Here is a 23,798-nt window from a genome sequence, read left to right as displayed (position 1 = left end):
TGTAACAGCTATAAACACTACCTTACAGTTCCAAACATAAATATATACAATAATAATGAAACGTTATTCCGTAACTTACCAATTTATGGAACTATAACTACACTTCAGCATCAGAGCTTCATTTTTTCGTGATTTTCTGCTGGGGCTGATGTGGAACTTCCATCTTCCAAAAGGACGTTCTCACTGTCGTTGCTTGAAAGTTGTGGTTGACAGCACAACGGTTGAGGCTCACAATTTTTGTCGTCCGTTTAATCCTACTTATCCTCCACAAGTTGATGCCTAAGATAGTACTGAATTTCAGATTAGCAATATTTACTTGCTTTTTTAATTAATGAAACTTCAGTTACCAACACGAAATGATTTAGAAATCGAATGGTTCTGTAGATTTCCAGCTGTTTGTATCGCTGTCGCTGGGTGTTGTAATAACATGTTCGACCTCGGTTTGTACTGTATCTAAATAATAATAATAATAATTTTAACCAGACTTAACGTCTGAGAAACTAAGAAATAATAATAATTTAGACGCTGAATGTAAGTGCGGGGAGGGGGTCGAGGGGCGGGATCTGTTTATTTTAAGAGGAAATAATAAGCTTTATTACTGTCTAAGAAAAACATTTCTATGATTAATGCTGAGTGTGTACCAAAGGACAAAGTACAGTAAAAATGGTTGGCAGTGACTGAACGAGACTGAGATAATGGGCTGGCACTGGTATAAGTAGAATTGTATATGTAGCTGGTACTCGAAGGGTTTAGTTGCATGTGTTCTTATCGGTGAATATCAGTAGTTTACTTCCGGTCTGATTCGTTCCATGAGCTGCAGCTACAAGTATTAGGAATGTTGGCTCCATCTTGTCTCGGTTTGTGCACTCACATTTGATGTGCAACTATGACTGTGGGTATTGCGTAATGTAATGTTTTTGTCGTGTAATCAGAATGTGGAAACCACTACTACAGCCTCCTAGAGCATAGGCTTCGGTGATTTCACAAATACACTATCTGATCAGAAGTATTCTGACATCCCCATGAAAAGCCGACTGACAGTACATACAAAAAGACGTGGGAGGTTTTGTGTTATCAGCGGAGATGCAGTAACAGCAGGAGATCCTAGTGACTACGAACGTGGTGTATCCGTTGGATGTCACCTGTGTTAAAAATCCAACAACGAGGTTCAACCCATATAAAACTGCCCGTTTCGGCTATTGGCGGTGTTAAGGAGGAATGGAAACGCGAAGGAACAACTGCTTCTCATGTCTTAACTGACAGGGACCGTCGAGCATTGTGGAAAGTGGTTGTAGGAAAATAGCATGTGATCAGCGGGAGGAGTCAGTCGTGGGTTCCACAGTTATACCAATAGTCCAGCTACCACAATGACTGCGTTGAGGGTGTAATGGTCTTTATTTACGTGACCATTACGGCACTCCAATCCTAGTTCTCCATACCAGTAATATCGTATTACTTTTCTGCGAAGTAACAGACTTATTTTTGTGACAATATTCACATTTGATTTTATCAATGTATAGGTACTCCGATGTAACGATATATTAAAATGATATGGTTCTTCTGTGTATTAATTTCTGTGAGACTGTCATAATCTTTGACTTACTTGTAACCGTTTTGGTGCGAATGCGCACAGAGCAGTCTTTGTTTCACTTTGCAGAGGTTAAATTGTTATTTCGCTTTGTAAAAGAACAGTCAAGTCTTGTGTTTCGTTAAAGTGGAAATTAAATATATGAAGATTGGACAAAATTGTTTTCTTGATGATGTGACAATTAAGAAGAAGTATATGTGGATTTACAAGAAGTTTAATAAAAATGTGAATCGTGAACACCAAGTCAAACATTATTTCTACCATACCATTGTTCTGATCTGGGATTGTTTGATCATTAAGAATTTCCTGAAAAACGCATTTGTTAGGTCTTCAAATATTGCTAAAATACAGATCTGGACCTTCTAGCAGTCAAAGTGGAATCACCCTAGAATCAACAAGATGAGCCATAACAACTTCGACGAAATCTACGTGGGAATCCATTCAAGATAAGTGCCGAAATTAATGACTTTTTTCCAGTGACTTCATTATTTCCATTCTGACGATACCATCCACAGTCAATAACTTTGTTGTTGCCCGATAAAAAGAATATATGCTGCGTGAGCAACGTTATTAATCTGATTTCTAACCTACTTTGCAAGTGGTGGTATTTTTACAAGGGTTAAAAAGGATGGGATGCAATGGGCCGGCAACTCCTTATAAGCCATGTCATGCTATTGTCTACGCTAGGCAGGGTTGGGGTGATGTAAAAAGCGACGCCAACGGCCAGTCGGTGACTGGAAACGAGTGATTTGGAGTGAAGAAACACGCTTTGTCCTGTGGAAATCCGATGGAAGGGGTTGGGTTTGGTGAATGCCTGGAGAACGTGACCTGTCAGCGTGTATAATGCCAACAATGGAGTAAAGAGGAGGCGGTGTTGACGTACAAGGGTGCTTTTCGTGGTCAAGGTTTGGTCCTCTTAACGAGCTTAAAAAATGCTATATGCGGAAGGATGTGAACACATTTTACATCATTGTAGAGGAATCGTTCGGTGACAATGGCTTTTCCTGTCAATACGCAACCTCCGAGACAACGGTCTGTGGACAGTAACATTCCTGAAGTGGACTGGCCTGCCCACACTCCCTACCTGAACTCACTGTAATACATATCGGATGAGTCACAGCGTCGACTGGGCTCCAGATTTCAACGTCTTGAGGAAGAGTTAGCCGCCAATCGTCCAGACACCTGGATGAAGGTGCCCCAGTCGAATTGGCGATGGGCAGACTCGTCCAATATTAAAGTCCACAAATCAGATACTTTTGATGAGATAGTGTATTTTGCCAAAGTAGCACTACATTATCTGTGCGCGGAATAAGAGTTTTTATGACGCAGTGAAATGTCTATTACTGAGCGACATGATTCTACACTCATGCTCATAATTTAAGGATAATTGCAGAATGTGGTGCCACACAATGTGGCACTACACAAAACAGGAGCTAGTAGCATAGGCACATAGGGAGCACACACGACACAGACTTGGAAGTCCACAGTATTGGTGGTAAGTTGAGAAAACTGTCCCGAAACACATGTGCTACAAAACGCCACTGTTTCAGGTCATCAATATGGGATATGACCACCATGCACACCTAAACAGGTCGCACAACGGGTTGGCATACTCTGGATCAGGTGACCGAGCACCTGCTGCAGTATAGCCTCCCATTCCTGCACCAGTGCCTGTCGGAGCTCCTGAAGTATCGTAGGGGTTTGAAGATGTGCAGCAATACGTCGACCGAGAGCAACCCAAACGTGCTCGATGGCGTTTAGGTCTGGAGAACAGGCAGGCCACTCTATTCGCCTGATATCTTCTGTTTCAAGGTATTCCTCCACGATGGCTGTTCGATGGGGCCGTGCGTTATCATCCATCAGGAGAACTGTGGGACCCACTGCATCCCTGAAAAGGCGGACATACTTTTGCAGAACGACGTCCCGATACACCTGACCTATTACAGTTCCTCTGTCATAGACATGCAGGGGTGTACGTGCACCAAGCATAATCCCACCCCACACTATCAAACCACTACCTCCATACAGATCCCTTTCATTGACATTAAGGAGTTGTTATCTGGTTCCTGGTTCACGCCAGATGAAAACCCGGCGAGAACCACTGTTCAGACTGTACCTGGACTCATCCGTGAATATAACCTGGGACCAATATTCCAATGACAATGTACTGTGTTCTCGTTATCAGGCTTTAGGGGTTCTCCTGTGTCCAGGGGTCAGTGGAATGCACTTTGCAGGGCCCCGGGCGAATAAACCATGTCTGTTCAGTCATCTTTAGACTGTGTGTCTGGAGACAACTGATCCAGTGGCTGTGGTAAGGTCCCGAGCAAGGCTACCTGCAGTACTCCGTGGCTGTCTACGGGCACTGATGGTGAGATATCGGTCTTCTTGTGGCGTTGTACACTGTGGACGTCCCGTACTGTAGCGCCTGGACACGTTTCCTGTCTGCTGTAATTGTTCCCATAATCTTGAAGTCACACTTTGTGGCACACGGGCGGTCCGTGCTACGACCTGCTGTGTTTGACCGGTCTCCAGTCGCCCTAGTATTCTGCCCCTCATAACGTCATCAGTATGTGTTCTTTGAGCAATTTTCTACAATGAGTCACCATTAGTAAGTCTGAAAAAGTGTGCACACCTACTCGCTGCACTGTACCTCGACATGCACCAACATACCTCTCCGTATGTGGACTGCTGCCAGCGCCACCGTGCCACCACCGCACGTCAAATGCATCGCATGGACACACCCCGAGGGATTTAAACCCGCACACCGCCCACATGGGCTTTGTTTCACCATTTTTAAACATTATACTTAATTTATGAGCATGAATGTAGTTAAGCTACTGCTGCCAACGTCAATTACGGTGCCATGGCCTCCCACTCTTCGGTGCATTGTTACAAATGTTTCACCGTCATTTCCAGAGTATTGTTTGCTGCAAAAGCAAATTCGCAAAATTTTTAACATTTACTGTAATCACTGAACGATAAGACACTGTGGTAAATAGGGTGCTGCAAGTGAATGGCAACTTTCTGTAACACCGTAAATACCTAGAGATATACTTTTGAGATACTAGCCTAGTGAAGCTTCATCTCTACTTTGTTTACAAACATTACTACCGAGGACTATAATTTTTTATGCTGATTTGGCAATAAAGTAAATAATTAGTCTCAAAATCGTAACTACAAACGTAATGGTTATTGACGTTGGGTTTCTAAACTGTCGCCGTCTGCGACCGAGGATATTTGTAATGAGAAAGGTAGAAAAATATATTTTCAACAAGACGTTGTATATCATTTTATAAGCTTAGAAACTAGGTAATTACGTAGATTCCACAAACAATTGTAATGAAATAAATACGATAAAAGTCTGTTAAGCTACAGCTGATTCTTACAAGGTAAATTCGGAGCACGCTCATATAAATACACTCCTGGAAATTGAAATAAGAATACCGTGAATTCATTGTCCCAGGAAGGGGAAACTTTATTGACACATTCCTGGAGTCAGATACATCACATGATGACACTCACAGAACCACAGGCACATAGACACAGGCAACAGAGCATGCACAATGTCGGCACTAGTACAGTGTATATCCACCTTTCGCAGCAATGCAGGCTGCTATTCTCCCATGGAGACGATCGTAGAGATGCTGGATGTAGTCCTGTGGAACGGCTTGCCATGCCATTTCCACCTGGCGCCTCAGTTGCCCGAGCATTCGTGCTGGACGTGCAGACCGTGTGAGACGACGCTTCATCCAGTCCCAAACATGCTCAATGGGGGATAGATCCGGAGATCTTGCTGGCCAGGGTAGTTGACTTACACCTTCTAGAGCACGTTGGGTGGCACGGGATGCATGCGGACGTGCATTGTCCTGTTGGAACAGCAAGTTCCCTTGCCGGTCTAGGAATGGTAGAACGATGGGTACCAGAGGTGTAGGGCCAGTGTAAGAGATCGCCCCCCAAACCATGATGCCGGGTGTTGGCCCTGTGTGCCTCGGTCGTAAGCAGTCCTTATTGTGGTGGTCACCTGCACGGCGCCAAACACGCATACGACCATCATTGGCACCAAGGCAGAAGCGACTTTCATCGCTGAAGACGACACGTCTCCATTCGTCCCTCCATTCACGCCTGTCGCGACACCACTGGAGGCGGGCTGCACGATGTTGGGGCGTGAGCGGAAGACGGCCTAACGGTGTGCGGGGCCGTAGCCCAGCTTCATGGAGACGGTTGTGAATGGTCCTCGCCGATACCCCAGGAGCAACAGTGTCCCTAATTTGCTGGGAAGTGGCGTTGAGGTCCCCTACGGCAGTGCGTAGGATCCTACGGTCTTGGCGTGCATTCGTGCGTCGCTACGGTCCGGTCCTAGGTCGACGGGCACGTGCACCTTCCGCCGACCACTGGCGACAACATCGATGTACTGTGAAGACCTCACGCTCCACGTGTTGAGCAATTCGGCGGAACGTCCACCTGGCCTCCCGCATGCCCACTATACGCCCTCGCTCAATGTCCGTCAACTGCACATACGGTTCACGTCCACGCTGTCGCGGCATGCTACCAGTGTTAAAGACTGCGATGGAGCTCCGTATGCCACGGCAAACTGGCTGACACTGACGGCGGCGGTGCACAAATGCTGCGCAGCTAGCGCCATTCGACGGCCAACACCGCGGTTCCTGGTGTGTCCGCTGTGCCGTGCGTGTGATCATTGCTTGTACAGCCCTCTCGCAGTGTCCGGAGCAAGTATGGTGAGTCTGACACACCGGTGTCAATGTGTTCTTTTTTCCATTTCCAGGAGTGTATAAATGTTGGAAATAGTGATTTCTTGCAATATCGGTAAGGTTACTAAAATTTTGCTACAAATTTCTAAAGAAGTATGTGATAGGAAGAAAGGAATTGCGAATAAAGAATGATTCTGTTCAATTCTAAGTTAACTCTACCAGCTTAGGGCGCAAAATCTCTTGCTAAAAAATCAAAGATATTTGTCACTATTTGAGATATCTCATTTTCAGGCAATGTCTACTTCAGGAAATCTGAATTACAGGGAGATCTTACTATCACTACACCATCCGAACACTATTTATTCTTACTAGTGATAACAGTTATGGCAATGATATGAAAATTGTATCAAAACACGCGCCAGTACACAAATTAAAAGGAAACAAGCACCTAGTGCCATCTGCAAAAGACACGGAATAAATTTAACGAATAACGGTGGCCGGCCGGAGTAGGCGAGTTGTTCTAGGCGCTTCAGTCCGGAACCTCGCGACCCTTAAGGTCGCAGGTTCGAATCCTGCCTCGGGCATGGATGTGTGATGTCCTTTGGTTAGTTAGGTTTAAGTAGTTCTAAGTTGTAGGGAACTGATGACCTCGGCTGTTAAGTCCCATAGTCCTCAGAGCCATTTAAACCATTTGCATAACGGTCTCTCATTCAACGTGCTGTTAGACGAATGCCAAAAAAATCGTGGTAAGTAACACCTTTTGCATAATATCACCAACTGACAGACTCACGCTATATTGATTGGCGATGTGAATATACTAACACTCTACGTGTATCTGATTCCACTTTCAGAAATCTGTGGAGTGAGAAACAGCAGCAAAAACTAAAAGAGGACATACCACATTTAGCGAAAACGAACAGTTTTTTTGGCATTTTATTCTGTCATCAAATTTTTGCTAGACGGTGCACGCTGTGATTCTGAAACTCCTTTTTGTGTTTTGCTCGTGAAACAACAAACCAACAAAACGTCAAATAACATGCGTGGAAACGTGAAGGCGCCGGTTTCTTAGACCCTTCTGTGATGGTATGAAATTAGCGACATGGACTGTGATATAGTCCGTAGCAACAATTCACCAACGAAGTAATTCGTCATCCAGTCAGCCACGTCAGCACTTCTTTATTTTTCGGTTATTAGCGCATCCAACATCACTGAAGTGGACGAGAAAATTGTAGGAAGATGATGCCGGGAGGCATGCAGAATTATTAGATCGGTCCTTGGTTGCAAGGTGTTTGTCCTTGACATTTGTGGCCTTCTCCACTTTCTTCCTCGATGACTGGCAAGGCCGCGACCAGAACGAACCACATGTTCGTAAAATAAGCCATCCGCTAGCTCCCGTGTCGAAATATATTAGCGCTCTCCCGCTGATAATGACCGTGGAATGTGACGGCCGCTGGGAAAGAGTAAATATTACCTCTAAAGCCAAGATATCCAGCTACTAATGTCTGGAAAGTTACTCCTTGTACTCTTAACGGCCGAAACAGGAGTAACTGGCACTGAACATGTCTTCGAAGGAAGATCTGTAAAAAAACTGTGACCTTTGCTCAGTGGCACACGTACCTGTTGTTGAACGATAACCTAATTTCAACACAAAGTTGTAGGTGATCGCAATATAGTGGGAAATCTCCGATGACGGTATTGTTTTTCTAAGTGTTACGAATGCTGAACTAGGGGAATTGCAACTCAAGTTCTATTAGCATATATTGCAGTGTGTAGTTTTTTATGTGTTACACGTGAGCTACGCTCATCCTTTGGAATAGGAAACTGCTCTGACAACAAGAACTAAATGGGTTTTAAACAACGCATGTTTTGAAGCCGTCAATTTTATTGATCTCTATTGTCTGATGCTATCGTTTTCTTTAATACGTACTAGTCTCGTATATTGTAATTCTTTTCTGTCCACTTTTCTTCCAACCACTCCTTCTCCTGCGATATTAAAATGGTGATGCCGTAATGGTAAAAGTTTTCCCAAAGCCTTCTTTACGCGCCTGTTCTTTTATACACCTGCCGGCCGCGGTGGTCTAGCGGTTCTAGGCGCTCAGTCCGGAACCGCGCGACTGCTACGGTCGCAGGTTCGAATCCTGCCTCGGGCATGGATGTGTGTGATTTCCTTAGGTTAGTTAGGTTTAAGTAGTTCTAAGTTCTAGGGGATTTATGACCACAGATGTTGAGTCCCACAGTACTCAGAGTCATTTTAACCATTTTATACACCTGTTTATGTAGTACGTTGTCTGTCCACTTAATCTTTAGCACAATCCAGTGTCGAATCCTTCCTCGGGCATAGATGTGTTATGTCCTTAGGTTAGTTAGGTTTAAGTAGTTCTAAGTTCTAGGCGACTGATGACCTCAGAAGTTAAGTCGTATAGTGCTTAGAGCCACAATTCAGTGGGAATAAATTCTGAATAACTGTTAAATAAACACGCTACCGGATCTGTGCTAACATGAGACTGTTATCATAAGTGATCATTAAAGGTGGTCGCTTTTTACGTAAAGATTGGGCTGAGCGGTGCTGCGCTAGGGCATAAATATGACTGATTCTGGGTAAGAAAACACATGTGGGCGCGTCTACCTCAATGTCTGCGATTAGTTGATGCATCTGGGTGCGACTGTCTGTGCTTGCGGTGGCGTCGTGAGGTACTGACTTTTGCATCAGACCTTGTTCGTGGACGTCATTGCAGACACAGACCGATATTTGAGCACCCCAACGCAAATAATCTTTGCTTCCGATGTTACCATTTTTATGCTAATCAGTCAGTTCACAGTCTAGCCTGCTTCAAATATTTTAGTTCTCGATAGTATATAGTTTGTAACCAAAGTGAAGACTGCGACATTTGTATAATGAAGCAGCAATTAAAGTTGTGCACGATGTATTCTCATCTTTCGCTTGTGTGTAGATGGTGCTGTCGAGTACCAATATCTTTGAAGACTTGTAGCATTGTACTGGGAATAGTCATTCACAACGTACTGATTGTTTATGCATAGGGATGAAAATATGTCTGTGTCTGAGTACGACCGCTTTGAAACTGGTACCAAATAAAATGATTTGTTATCACCTGTCAATGACCGGAGCATTTTTAAGCAGCTGTTTGCTAGAAAACAGACGCCATAAGCTACTCACCAGACAATTTTGGAGATACCTTTCTACTTTGCCATTGAAGCAACCTTATATTAAGTTAAAAAATGTGGTCATTGCGACCTTCTAACATACAGGTAATGTAGCTGCAGCTAGAAATAACCGTTGATATTAGGAAGTTAATTCAGGCGGTCACGTAGCTGTTTCTTGGAAATTTATGCAGTAATAAAGTGAAAAGCAAAAAGTAAGAGCAAGCAATGTGGAGGACGCTTCGTTTCTCTGACTGTGCTTGAGTCCATCGAGAGTGTCATTTTTATTTTATAAGACATAAACTAGTGACTACAGTGAAATTTCAGATACAAAGACGATTCACATTAACTGCAAAGAGTTCATCACCCTACTTAGTTGACTTAGCTTTCCCAGTTGTGAGCGCCATTCTAGATGTATCAAAGACCCAGTTTCGCATATCGTGTACAATCATCGGCATCGTTGGAAAATACACTGAGACCCCGCTGTTGGGTGTCTTTTGTTAGCAATAATACTGACAACATGACATGCAATTTAAGTTGCAATGAGGTGTTCGTCATCACGAGGGGGGGTACGTGCAGAAGATACTAGTGGTCAACAATTTCTGCAAAACCCAGGTAGCAATAAAGATAAAAGCATATGTACGCTAAGGAGAGTGTGTAGATGGTGTAATGCTAGTTGTACTAGTAATCTAACTTGCATGGTGAGAAATCAGTGAAGGAAGTGCAAGTTAATTCTAGACAACATGTACACTGATCAGTCAGAACACTATGACCACGACCTAGAATCGATATAAACTCGTCCATGTGATAATAGCGTCACCTGGTGAAGGGTGAATGTCAGCCAGACACATGCACGGTACATCTGTATCAGGGAGCATGCTGTCCGTGTGTAGAATGGGGAAGGGCGCGATCAGTCAGGGTTGGACCGGAGGCCCGGAAGCTCGGCACGAGCATTTCGGAAACTGAACAACTTGTCGCGTGTTCGAGGAGTGTTGCCTAGAGTATCTTCAACACGTGGCGAAACTAGCGTGAATCCACGTCAAGACACTGTGAGGTTGGACGGTGACCCCTCATTACACAAGTGGGACGTCGTCGGGTGAGCAGACTGGTATAACAGGACAAGCATCGTACTGTGGTGGAACACATACCCCGAATTTGATGTTGGGCAGAGTATAAGTGTGCCTGAACACACAGTGCGCCGAACACTCTTAGCGATGGGCCTCCGCAAGCGGCGACCAATGCATGTACCAATGTTCACACCACGACATCAGCAACTACGACTGAAAGAGGCACGTGACCACCGGTACTGGACGTTGGCGAATAGTTACATGGTCTTCATCATGCCGGTGGGAGGGCACGAATCTGTTGTCTTCCAGGGGAACAGCTACATCAGTGAGTCGGAGACGTCGATACAGACACGCCGCCATGTGCTTCTTTACGCAGCCTCAGTCGGAGAACTATTTATGTCCGAGTGCAGTGCCACTCAGCCCAGTCTCTATTTAATCAGCGACCACCGGTAACGATCGTTTACGACGATGGTATTACGTTAGCACAGATCCGGATGCATGCTTATGGAACAGTCGTTCGGAACTTTATATCACGTTATAGACAATCGTACTCTGATGTGAAATTATCATTCTTCTATGAACGATGTGCTAAATGTTGTAAGTGTAAGCGACAGTATCAAATACATCTCATAACTGAGGATGATAATTGTTTCCAAAGTTAAGTATTTATCATGCTCAAGCTTTAATAAATTACCAATAATCTGCGTGTGTGTTGTAGTACCTGCTCGATGTCATACTGAAGTACTTTAGACTTGCTACAATACATCACAGTGTCACAGAGTCATCTTGTACGGTCAAAACTAGTAGAAAAAATATTTTCAACAAGACGTTGTTTACCCTTTTAACGTATGTGAAGTATGACCTAAAACTCAATGAATTAATAATTCAGTTTAGTTTCTCACTTTCAGTAGAAAACTAGTTAACTAGATACAGGCTTCAGAAACAATTTTAATGATATGAGCACGATAACGGGCTGTTAAGTTACAGCTGATTCCTACATGGGTATATTCCTAGCTCGTGCACAGGAATATACAGTGCCGAAAAGAGTGTTTTATTGCAACACCAGTAACATTACTAAAATTTTGCACTGCATGCGCCACAAATTTCTAAGAAACAATTAAATGACAGAAAGGTAGCGACTGCGGATAGGAAACAATTTTATTCAGTTTTAAATTAACTCTCTGCTTGCTTAGCATGCAACATCTCTTGCTAAATGACCGAGGATTTTTGCACAACATAAGAGATCTAATTTTGAGACAACTCTGTTTCAGTAAAGAGTAGTGAATACCATGTTTTCTACTAGCATTGCAGTTGTGAATGCCTTTGTTTGTTTAGATGAATACTTACTTACCATAAATACTCTTATTTTTCTGCTGCAGTTGAGGTTAATCACAAGAGGAAGAGTATTTGCGATAAATAATTATTTATTTTTCCCAAAATATTATACATGTAATGTGTACAGCAACTACATAGCTAAAATACTCAGTAATTTAAAATACGCGGAATTCTTACTTCAGACAGTCCATCATATGTTGGGATTCGGGATCTCCACTTCGAAATATTTTACAATCTTTCCTAACGTCATACAGTGCATTGAGCAGTGTATAAATTTAACTGCTGCCCCTCAGTTTACAATAAGGAAGGAGAAAAATTAACTGCCAGCCACTGCAGCATGATGAAATAAAGTTCTTCAGGTGACTCTGAAACTTACTACACGTCATGTACTTACCTGGTAGTAAATGGAATGCAGGAAATGAGTTGTCTGGTTAGCCTCCATGATATTAAGCTGTCACGAAAGAAATCTTCTGCTACGTACTTTAAACGCACAGAAAACTGCATGACATCAAGAAAAATTTATGTGCCACATATTCGAAATTTAATAAGAATTTAGCAGCTTCTAATTAACGACATTACGAGGAGCTGCTTACGTTACATATTTTATCTGAGATGTTCTTTATCATGTATCTGATTCGGCATTCATCCTCTGTACTAAAGTAAAAGACGTTAAGATTCATCCTACCGTAAGTAATAAACAGATTACTAAGTTATGTTCAGATGAGGTATCATTGAACTAAGTGCCAGAGCTTTTGTATGACCTCCCACTGAACCTAGATAGCCCGGCACGCAATTAAAGTACGTCACTCCGGGCTCTTATTACCTGCTGTTCAATTTTATAACGGTGGATGTGCCACTGCCGACTGCGTGTTGAATTTTTAATCATCTTAAATGGGAAAAGCAAGGTTGTAAATCGCAAGCGTTGAAGGACCGAGTGGTGTCTCGAGAGTGACCTAGTCGTCAGCAGGTTTTAAATATCGTAGCGAGTACAGGGTAGTAAGAAAAGTCAGTATCGCGCTCCCACTCAGAACATACAGCAGCAAAACATTGCTACATAGCGCTAGAAAATTGATTTATACTGTTTGTAGAATTGATCCTTTGACAGTCTGGCTCACCTTTTATTCCTAAGCGCCTCCCGTTCTCACAAAAATTCAAGATATTTTCTGCAAGAGATACTCTCTTAGTGCAACGTCGTTTCTACAGACAGCGTTACCAGGTGTACTGCTCTCATAGAACAGTACAATTTTTTAAATTATATGTAGATACAATAACTGATAAAAATGCAACACAATTTCAATGAACTTAAGGAACCACATTTCTTGAAAATTGATCGGAAGAAGGAAAACGAGACTGTTAGATTAAATGTAGATGATACCTCTGTAAACCGCTCAACAAGGGATAAGTTTTCAGTTAAAATGTCGACACACAAAAATAATCGCAAACAGAATGTCACCAACATGTTACGTATTTAGAGCTCTGTCATCAGTGCGTAACAGCCAGTTTCCTTTAGCCACTTACTTTTCGTACGTACACTCAGTACTTAGCTGTGTAACTCTTTTCTGGGTATTAAATGCACAGAATACGGACATAACACCAAACCTACAGGAAAGGCGATAACAACCAAACACTGTAATCTAATTTACTGTGAGCACGGAAGAAGATCTAGACTGAACTTACATTTGCCAATCAGAAGCAAACGTAAAACGCAGCACTTAATGCCGATGAACAAAATTGTGTAATAAATACTCCCACCAGGCTGTTCTATTCTGGAACCTCCCGGCAGTCGGTCGCTTACAGATTGGAAAAATGCATTAACTCGCTTTTGGATGTTTTCGGTGTAAATTTGTATAGCTATTTTTAAGTGTAAAGGGAATCTAAATATATGTAAAAAATACGATTATATCGGTACCGTAACTGGCGGATATAAGCTTACAGTACCCTCCTCAATCTTGACGGCCACAACTGTGTATATTTTACCTATAGATTGCGTAATAAAAGTAGCAGAAAAAGTGCATCAGCGTGTCGAGGCAGAAGTTGACAGGACATACTTTTAGCCCATGAAGAAACTACCTATAAACTTTTCTCCACGATCTGTCCTTTGAGTTCGGTAGTCCCTTCTGACACATACAAAAAATTTTCTTGGTGTTTATTAAAACCAAAACCATAAAAACCAATAAATTAAAAATGTAAGACCTTAAATAAACAACCTATATCATTATTCACCATGTAGAACCTACATTGAAATTTCCTTTATTTAATTTCGTTGGGTAGTGGTTTTTTCAAACATATCTGTGTCTTAAACACACTTCGAATATAGTCAAGTCTGATATAGTGGAATTCATTTTTCGGTAACCGACCAAGAACATCAACTCGATAGCCATTAATATAGCCGTTCTACCATAAACCACTTGGCCTTATTGGAAATGAGAGCTCGATATGGCAAATATCCAGAGCTACCCAGCTTTCTGGGACTGCCTGAATAAAATGTCTTAATAGCGGCGAAGGTAGTCAGCACCTCGGCCGATTCACAAAAACGTCTTTACTGGAGGAAGACCTGACAGAGTATTTGCCTCGATAAAATTTCCTTCGGCTTACTATCAAATCAAGTACGACATTTACTTTTTGAATCCGCAGACAGATAAGGAATTCCTACCTTGTTTTTCCATATATTTTTTGTGATCCTTTTTATTGTCTTCAATTGGGGGTAGAAATATATAATGAGTACTCTTGCCCGAGGCCCACGTACTCTCAGTCCACAGCAGAGTACACAAAATTATTTTTTTAGTAAAACAAGTTATCTCGTCTCATAATAATTACAATGAAACGCTCATAGTATTTTACCAAAATGTCGAACTAAGTGTAGTATACCTCACTAATATAGAATTGCTGTTAGACGTTTTTTATAATATGCGTCCTTTTACCCTCACCTACCCTACATTCTAAACAATGAAGAGTAGCAAATATTAGGGATTTCGTGAAAAATGTCAAACTAGTAAACAACGTTGATTACAATAATAATAATCATAAAACGTCTCTGTCATCCCTACCACACTCTAGCACTTCGTGTTGTTTTCATTTTCTGGATATGTTCACTAAAAGTGCCGCATGTAAGAAAATGAAACCCTTACGGCCGTCCTTATGACGTCATTTATTGTATGGCCACCAGTGCACCAGCTTCAAGCCTTAGCAAATGCTGAGGTGGTTAACACCATCCATATACATGATGCATCAGTGGCAAATATTTATAATTGCTTTTGCAGACTACCTGTAATAGCAATGTTGTCTCTCCAACCATCGACTGTCAACTGTTGATAGTCGATGACTGGATAGACCATGTTACGGTTACAGGCAGTCTGCGACAACGAGTTATAGATGTTGGCCACTGATACACCACGTATATGGATGGTATTAACCACCTCAGCATTTGCGAAGGCCTGAAGATGGTGCACTGAAGCACCGAAGCTGGTGGCCATACAATAAATGACATCATGAGGACGACTCTAAGGGTTTCATTTTGTCACATAAGTGAAGGGCCGAAGTCTGTTCCAATCACATGGGTTCACATAAAAAAATTAAAAAAATGCTGATGTCTCTTTCTTTATAGATGGATGCTGACTCAACATTTCAGGTAAGCAAATCAAAAGATGTGGTATACAAAGTGTTCTGTTCTGAAGAGTCTAGTCTTGTAGCATCGGGCTATGGCCGACTACTTGAGCCATACTTGTCAAATTATACCTGTAAGTACGTAAATGCCTTTGACATAATCCGTATCACTTTCAGGCAGGGGGGTTACCTTCATAGTTCCGGAAGTTATTGAATTTGGCGTATGTTAAAATTCAGGAGTAAGAAAAGTATTTTTTGTTTTCTCAAAAATTACTGCCCCGAGATTCAGGCCTCCAAAGATGACACTGCGAACACCATTTGGAAGAAGCAAATTTCAGAAAAAATTTTAAAATGCTTTAACATTTCTAGATATTTGTAATTTGGTAGCGTTAGTTTTTATTGGAAAGATAATTGCTTTATGATTACAACTGTATCCTCCGTTTGTACAGTTCTTTTACTGTCAAAATCGATTCTTTTTGTGATTTACAGAACTTTTTTTTCAATAATGTCAATTCAGGAAAGTTAGATTTTTTTCTGTTGATTGGTGCCATGTACTACTATATTCTCTGTGAAGGAGAGCTTCCATTTTTAACTTGGGAAGGTTTTATTTTTAACATTCAAAAGTAATCTATGTCTTTACTGAACTTGTTTCTTACTAATTTCTCTGTTACAATGTTCACTTCTATTGTTTTTATTCCAACTATTTCTTATCACTTTCTTTGTTGCACTGATTTCTTTTCTCTGTCACTGTTGCAGATATTTCTTATGCTTCGCTGTAGTTTCTTCTCAGTTTCTTTGTCGTGGTTGTTCGTTGCAGGTTTCTATACTGTAGCTGTTCACTGCTAGTTTGTTTACTAAAGGGGATTCTAAGATATCTGTCCTGTGTTTTCGTGAGGGATTTGCCAGTTGACACAGTTGCAGTGTGTTTTGGGAAATGGACTATTTAAAATGTCTTCTGACGGGGGTCACAGGTGAGTGAAGTGTGCTGACTATTTGCACATCAATAAAAGAGTGATATATAACACAAACAAAAAATAACAGACTTTGTACAGTTTGGAAATAAGTGTTCTCATTTGAAGACTCTGTTTCAAAGATTTTCCGAGTGTTCTAAATGTTTTGACAGAGTAAGAACAGCGATAGTATCTGAACAAGGTGAAGCCTCCCATGGCGCAGATTTTGCATCTGTAGAGGAAGAATTAAACACCCTGAATCAGTCAACTACAGAGGTAGGCGTTAGTTCTGTTAAGTCAGTAAAGTCGAGTCATAAGCTCTATGCATAAAGAAAGCGCAGAGAAATTACTGAAGCTATGGGTGAATACACTACAGCAAAACTGGCCACAGTCTTCAAAGTAAGAATTCCATTTTCAGAGGAAAATCAATCAAAACACTGTAGCACCTCTTGCTGGAATTTTTCACGTATATCAACTCAGCTGTTGAGTATAGTGCATCCTCCAGAGAAGAGGTGCACGTATTAACTATCATGTGTTCCAAACTCGCAGGTATTTTTTCTGGAGCATCCACCAGACCCTCTCGATTGGTCAATAGCCTGCCGCTAAATGTATCTTTGCACTGTAGACAAATGACGAACGTCCTCAAAAGTTATGAAATATTAACAAATGAATTAATTTTGGAATCGAACTAAAGGAGTCTCCAACTCAACAGATAGGAAAGCAAGTACCTCCGATCCAATCCACCAACAGAGGACAGCACCTTCCTATTGAAGTTTCAAAAGCAATGCGAATTCAGTATACGTTATTCGCAGCACGTACGAGGAGTGAAGAAAAATATCAAACATCACAAACACAACACATTACCGTGCCGGTGCAGTAAAACGGTTGGCATTCAAAACAGCTTCCAGTCGTTTCCGAATGAACCAACGCGTATGCTGTATGGTTTTCAATGGATTCTTACAAGATTCTCCCTGTGAAGCTGTTGGACGTTCAGGTAATTATCACGGATGTGAATTGTGACCAGGCGCCCTTCACCCCGATATATATCACAAAGCCTCAATAATATTGAGATACGGTGATTGTGGTGACCTTGGGAGATGCAGCGCTTTACCACACCTGTAAATGCCGGTGTGATACCGCTGCGATGTGAGTGCGAGCGATCCGAATCTCGCTAAGAGTTCTTAGCCAAGAAACATACATTGTGGCAGCGATAAAAGTTGTTGTGCAGATTAGAAATAACTGCGAGACGCAACCGCAGTACGGACAGACTTCTAATATGGCACTTTAGCCAGATAAACTAGCACAGCTATTGACAATTGGGACTCTCATTAGCCAGATAAACTAGCACAGCTATTCACAGTTGGGACTCTCATGTGGTGTTGATGTTATCCGTAATACTTTGAATATCGATTTCTCGAATACGTTTGGGAAATTTGTTACATTTTAGTATATATTAAAATTCTGCGATAGTGAAAGGCAACGACGACTTCTTAGGTATATGGCCCCGTTGTAAGTGGTCGGCCAGTATTATTTGACTTTCTAAGGGACATGTAAAAAATTCTGAAGGTGACTACCAACAGCTGATATTTTATTAAAAGCATGAAACACTGCTGTCATAGTTTCGATTAATAACCATACTCCATCTTATATTATGATGATAATTACTAAACCAAACTGATAATGAAGGACATATAGACAGGACTGTGTCATTTATTGATAAAAAATTTCTCTTCCTTGATTTTCCTGTTATTTTCCGTTGATGCTTGCTGTAAATAATAGGGGATGCTTATCCAGCTGCCATTTTAACTCCATCTCAGGATTTCAAATGTCTCATTCGGCCTTGGATTTCAAATGGCTCTGAGCACTATGGGACTTAACATTTGAGGTTATGAGTTCCCTAGAACTTAGAACCACTTAAACCTAACTGACCTAAGGACAACACACACATCCATGCCCGAGGCAGGATTCGAACCTGCGATCGTAGCGCTCACGCGGTTCCTGACTGAAGCACCTAGAGCCGCTCGGCCACCACGGCCGGCTATGACCTTGGATTGTGGAAGTGTCTCTCTTACACCACACATTCATACATTTTAATTCTGTATTTTTCTCTCTGGGATTACAAAGTGGACTGCGAGTATTGCTTTGTCTGAACTTATATCTTTTCTATTCGAAGAAAAGAAAGTACATAACAGGATTAAGGTTCCATCGACAGCGTGGACTTTAAATCCCGAGTATTTTCTCTGCTGGAAAATTCTCAGAAAGGAAACCATCCGTAGTATATTCATAGATATTATGTCACCTAGGATAATCTTCAAAATCAAAATCTGAGGAACAGATTTCTTAACGGTTTCGCTGACGTAACTGATATTTTTATTTCAAATTTTCTTTACTTTTGCATGTAATAGTAATGAGAAAAGTATATTTTCCTTTGAGCAAGTACGACGAATATATTTATAAAGAAGTTGACAGACAAATTACAAACATACTGCTTTGAAACAAATTTTTACGAATTGTGCAGGAGACAATGTGTTGCCCGCTAGCGTGCGAGGAGTGTAATCGTAAAGTGTCTGCTCTTGTAATCCGGTTATTTCCGTCAACATTGTAATTTACTGCAGTCCGTTACTTGCAGGTACCTCTTAAAAAACGGCACCAGGGATGTAATTTTGTAAGTAGTTTCTGAGACATCAATCTTGTGACTGGTTTGTTGCTGCCCGCTAAGAATTCCTCTCCTATGGTATCCCCTTCATCTCAGAGTACTACTGCAACAAATTTCTTAATTATTTATTCTGTGTATTCCAGTCCCTTTCTTCCCGTGCGGTTTTTAGCTTCAACAGATGTCCCTAATGCCACGGAAGTTAATCTCTGATGTTTTAATGCATGTCGTACAACCCTGTCCCTTCTTGTCAGTGTTTTCCATATGCCCCATTATTCGCCGATTCTTCACATTCCTTCCCTTATTAATTCATATAATTTTCAATATTCTACTGTAGCAACACATCTCAGATGATTCGATTCTCTTCTTTTTCGGTTTCCCACAGTCCAGGAATCGTACATTCTGAGAAATTTCGTCCTGAAATGGAAGTCTGTGTTTGATGATTGTAGACTACTCTTGGACAGGAATGTCCTTTTGCCTGCGACACTCTGATTTCTATGTCCTCTTTGATTTGGCCACCATGTGTTATTTTGTTTCCAAGGAAGTAGAAGAACTCCTCCAATTTTGATGATAAATTTCTCGCTATTTTAATTTCGGCTATTTCTCATTACTTTTATCTTTCTACGATTTACTCTCAATCCATTTGCTGCAATCATTAAACTGTTCATTCTGTTGAACAAAGCCTGTAATTCTACAACTGACATCCTGTTATCCTGAAGGTTAAATGCACCTTTTATTTCTCTCATCACTTCTCCGATGTGTAGATTGAACAGTAAAGGCAAGTGACGGCCTTCCTGTCTTAGACCTTTTTTAATCTGGGCCCTTTCTTCTCTATCTTCAAGTCTCAGTGTTTCCTCTGGGACATTTGTGGCAGTTAAAACCTAATTACAGTCTATGGTGGAAATACTTAGAGAGAAATGTATTCAGGGAAGACTATCATCAGATAATTCCCATACATGCGTCCACTAGTTCTTCAGTAGTGTGGTGATAAAATGTTGTTTCTTCGTGTTTTCCCGGCAGCGTGTGTATTCGATTAGTTTTCGTGGTTTCTACCGAGTGAAGTCGTCATCTCGCCAGTAGCTTTCAGCTGACAACCCGGCAGCCACCTTCAGGTGAGACGCAGGAAGGTGACATGGCCGGGCAGCAATCACGAAATGTCATGGATAATTATGCTATTGTGGAACTATTTTGGCGAAACTCCTGTTTCGTATAGTACGGCCAAACGAGTACTACACAGGGTGAATCAAAAAGAGAGAACACGTTTAAAGTATTTAGTACAAACTATGAAAGATAGAAACACATTGCGCCTGTCAGCTGATGGAGAAAGATTCAAAGTTTCGAAACAGCTGCGCTGTTGTATGTTTGCAGCAACGTGGCGAGTGCACCTCGAATAAATCATTTCTGTATTTGAATTTGAGCGAAGTCAGTTCATTGTTGAAGTACATTTACTATTCGATTCAGTAAGAATCCTCCTTTTCACAAGCAGATTTATGACGGCAAAAAAAAAATTCTTGGTGGTTGGCTGCGTATGCCAAGTGAAGAACACTGGTCGGCCAAGCACAGCTTGTGGAATACCGAGAGTATCCGAGATCTACATCTACATCTGCATTTATAATTCCGCGAGCCACCCAACGGTATGTGGCAGAGGCACTTCACGTGCCACTGTCATTACCTCCCTTTCCTTTTCCAGTCTCATATGGTTTGCGGGAAGAACGACTGCCGGAAAGCCTCCGTGCGCGCTCGAATCTCTTTAATTTTACATTCGTCATCTCCTCGGGAGGTGTAACTATGGGGAAGCAGTATATTCGATACCTCATCCAGAAGCGCACCCTCTCGAAACCTGGCGACCAAGCTACACCGCGATGCAGAGCGCCTTTCTTGCAGAGTCTGCCACTTGAGTTTGCTAAACATCTCCGTAACGCTATCACGCTTAACAAATAACCCTGTGACGAAAGGCGCTGCTCTTCTTTGGATAGTCTCTATCTCCTCTGTTAACCCGACCTGATATGGATCCCACACTGATAAGCAATACTCAAGAATATGTGGAACGAGTGTTTTGTAAGCCACCTCCTTTGTCGATGAACTACATTTTCTAAGGACTCTCCCAATGAATCTCAACCTGTTACACGCCTTGCCAACAATTAATTTTATATACTTTCCGCACGCATACTCCCAGATATTTTACAGAAGTAACTGCTACCAGTGTTTGTTCCGCTATCATATAATCATACAATAAAGGATCCTTCTTTCTATGTATTCGCAATACATTACATTTGTCTATGTTAAAGGTCGGTTGCAACTCCCTGCACGAAGTGCCTATCCGCTCCAGATCTTCCTGCATTTCGCTGCAATTTTCTAATGCTGCAACTTCTCTGTATACTAAAGCATCATCCGCGAAAAGCCGCATGGAACATCCGACACTATCTACTAGGTCATTTATATATATTGTGAAAAGGAATGGTCCCATAACACTCCCCTGTGGCACGCCAGAGGTTACTTTAACGTCTGTAGACGTCTCTCTGTTGAGAACAACATGCTGTGTTCTGTTTGCTAAAAACTCTTCAATCCAGGAACACAGCTGGTCTGATATTCCGTAGGCTCTTATTTTGTTTATCAGGCGTCAGTGCGGAACTGTATCGAACGCCTTCCGGAAGTCAAGGAAAATGGCATCTACCTGTGAGCCTGTATCTAATATTTTCTGGGTCTCATGAACAAATAAAGCGCACTTAATGGTCAGAAGACGTGCAATCCACTTTTTTCCTCAAACAAGGGTGTGGCGTGTTCTAAAACAACGCCTCTATCTGAAGCCTGATACGTAGAAAGCACTTTGTGCAACAATTGCTTCCCGGCGATCACAATACAAGGAAGAAACTTGCATTGTGCATTATCGACGTTTCATCTATTGGATAAAGTAACCCGCCATGATATAAGAATTTGCGGGTCACAGAGTCCTGGCGTCGTTGTTGAACATGAAAGACACTTACCGAAACTGAATTTGTTTTGTGACGTTTCTGTTTACAGAGTTTATGGACCAGAGGAAAGTAACAGGAATGTCATTCCTGGACATGCCTAATAATTGGTTTCTTCCTTAACTTCACAAACATTCCTGTGATTTTTATGTACGACGACTTCCAGCTTCACTTCGACCTTAACATCGCCAACGATGGATTGGAGGAGGTGGACAACTTGTTCATTGATTTAATCCTCTAGGTCACCAGACCTCACACTTAGCGATATTTTAGCGTGGGGGTAAAGAAAAGACAGAGTTTTCGTACGGCAGCTATTCTTAAAGAGCTGAGAAATCGAGATGTTTCTCGAGTATAGTGATTGTGCAAACACAAAACTTTGAACCTTCCACTATCTAGTGACATGCGTAATCGTGTTTCTATCTATAATAGTTACTCTACTATAAAAACCGAAATCTGTCTTTTTCTTGTATAGTTTTAAAGAGGCACTGTACAAAACGTAGGGCGTCATATGTGGCGGGTCAAGCGCAGTGACGTGTGCAAAACGGCGGTGAAGGCCACGGCGCTGCCGCACCGGAAGGAAGATAATCAAGCAGTGGTCGGCCCATCGCTGTGCGTCGCATTGTTCTCGATGCCATCCTCAGCGGCAGCGCCCGACCTCGGCAAAAAAGGGAACGACCAAGAAGTTGGGCAATGCCTGCCGCTGTTGGGTGGCCGGCGACCCACATAAACGGGGACCCCTGCGGCAGGACGTACCTGCTCATCCTCAGGCTCTATTGTTGTATCGGAGGCGTCAAAACAGATTTCCCAAGTTTCCCGCCCGTCATGGGGAGATACATTTCTGACTAGACAATCCTTATCTTCTTTTATCATGGCGACCAAGAGATGTTTCCAGATTAAGGTGCAGGCCTTTGTTGCAGAGTAAGTGGGGATTGAGAGCCAGATAGTGGACACAGCATTGGAGATTTCCCCCATTTACGGAAACAAAACACTCACATTCAAACGAAGGAAGTAAATTGGTAAACCATCCCTCATTATTTCCAATAAACATAATAACTGACATCTAATCTAATTTCCTGTAGACATTATAATGCCATAGCTCTCGGAGACTAAGTAAAGCAGTAATCCAACACTGTAAACATGACAGATTTATGTATTTGTTCTGATCTACACGCAATGTTATCCACGTGAGTCTGTGTGCATACAAGATAGTTGCCTGAACTTATTTGTATTTGTGACGAATGAATGCCCATTGCATACTGCCTTGTTGTTCCCTGTAGTGTCATGATGTCCGCAGTGTACTTCAAACAGTGATACCATACATTCTACACTCCTGGAAATTGAAATAAGAACACCGTGAATTCATTGTCCCAGGAAGGGGAAACTTTATTGACATGTTCCTGGGGTCAGATACATCACATGATCACACTGACAGAACCACAGGCACATAGACACAGGCAACAGAGCATGCACAATGTCGGCACTAGTACAGTGTATATCACCCTTTCGCAGCAATGCAGGCTGCTATTCTCCCATGGAGACGATCGTAGAAATGCTGGATGTAGTCCTGTGGAACGGCTTGCCATGCCATTTCCACGTGGCGCCTCAGTTGGACCAGCGTTCGTGCTGGACGTGCAGACCGCGTGAGACGACGCTTCATCCAGTTCCAAACATGCTCAATGGGGGACAGATCCGGAGATCTTGCTGGCCAGGATAGTTGATTTACACCTTCTAGAGCACGTTGGGTGGCACGGGATACATGCGGACG

This window comes from Schistocerca gregaria, chromosome 8 (assembly GCF_023897955.1).
Source record: "Schistocerca gregaria isolate iqSchGreg1 chromosome 8, iqSchGreg1.2, whole genome shotgun sequence".
Classification (NCBI taxonomy): Eukaryota; Metazoa; Arthropoda; class Insecta; order Orthoptera; family Acrididae; genus Schistocerca; species Schistocerca gregaria.
Note: the sequence above shows the minus strand (reverse complement) of the source record.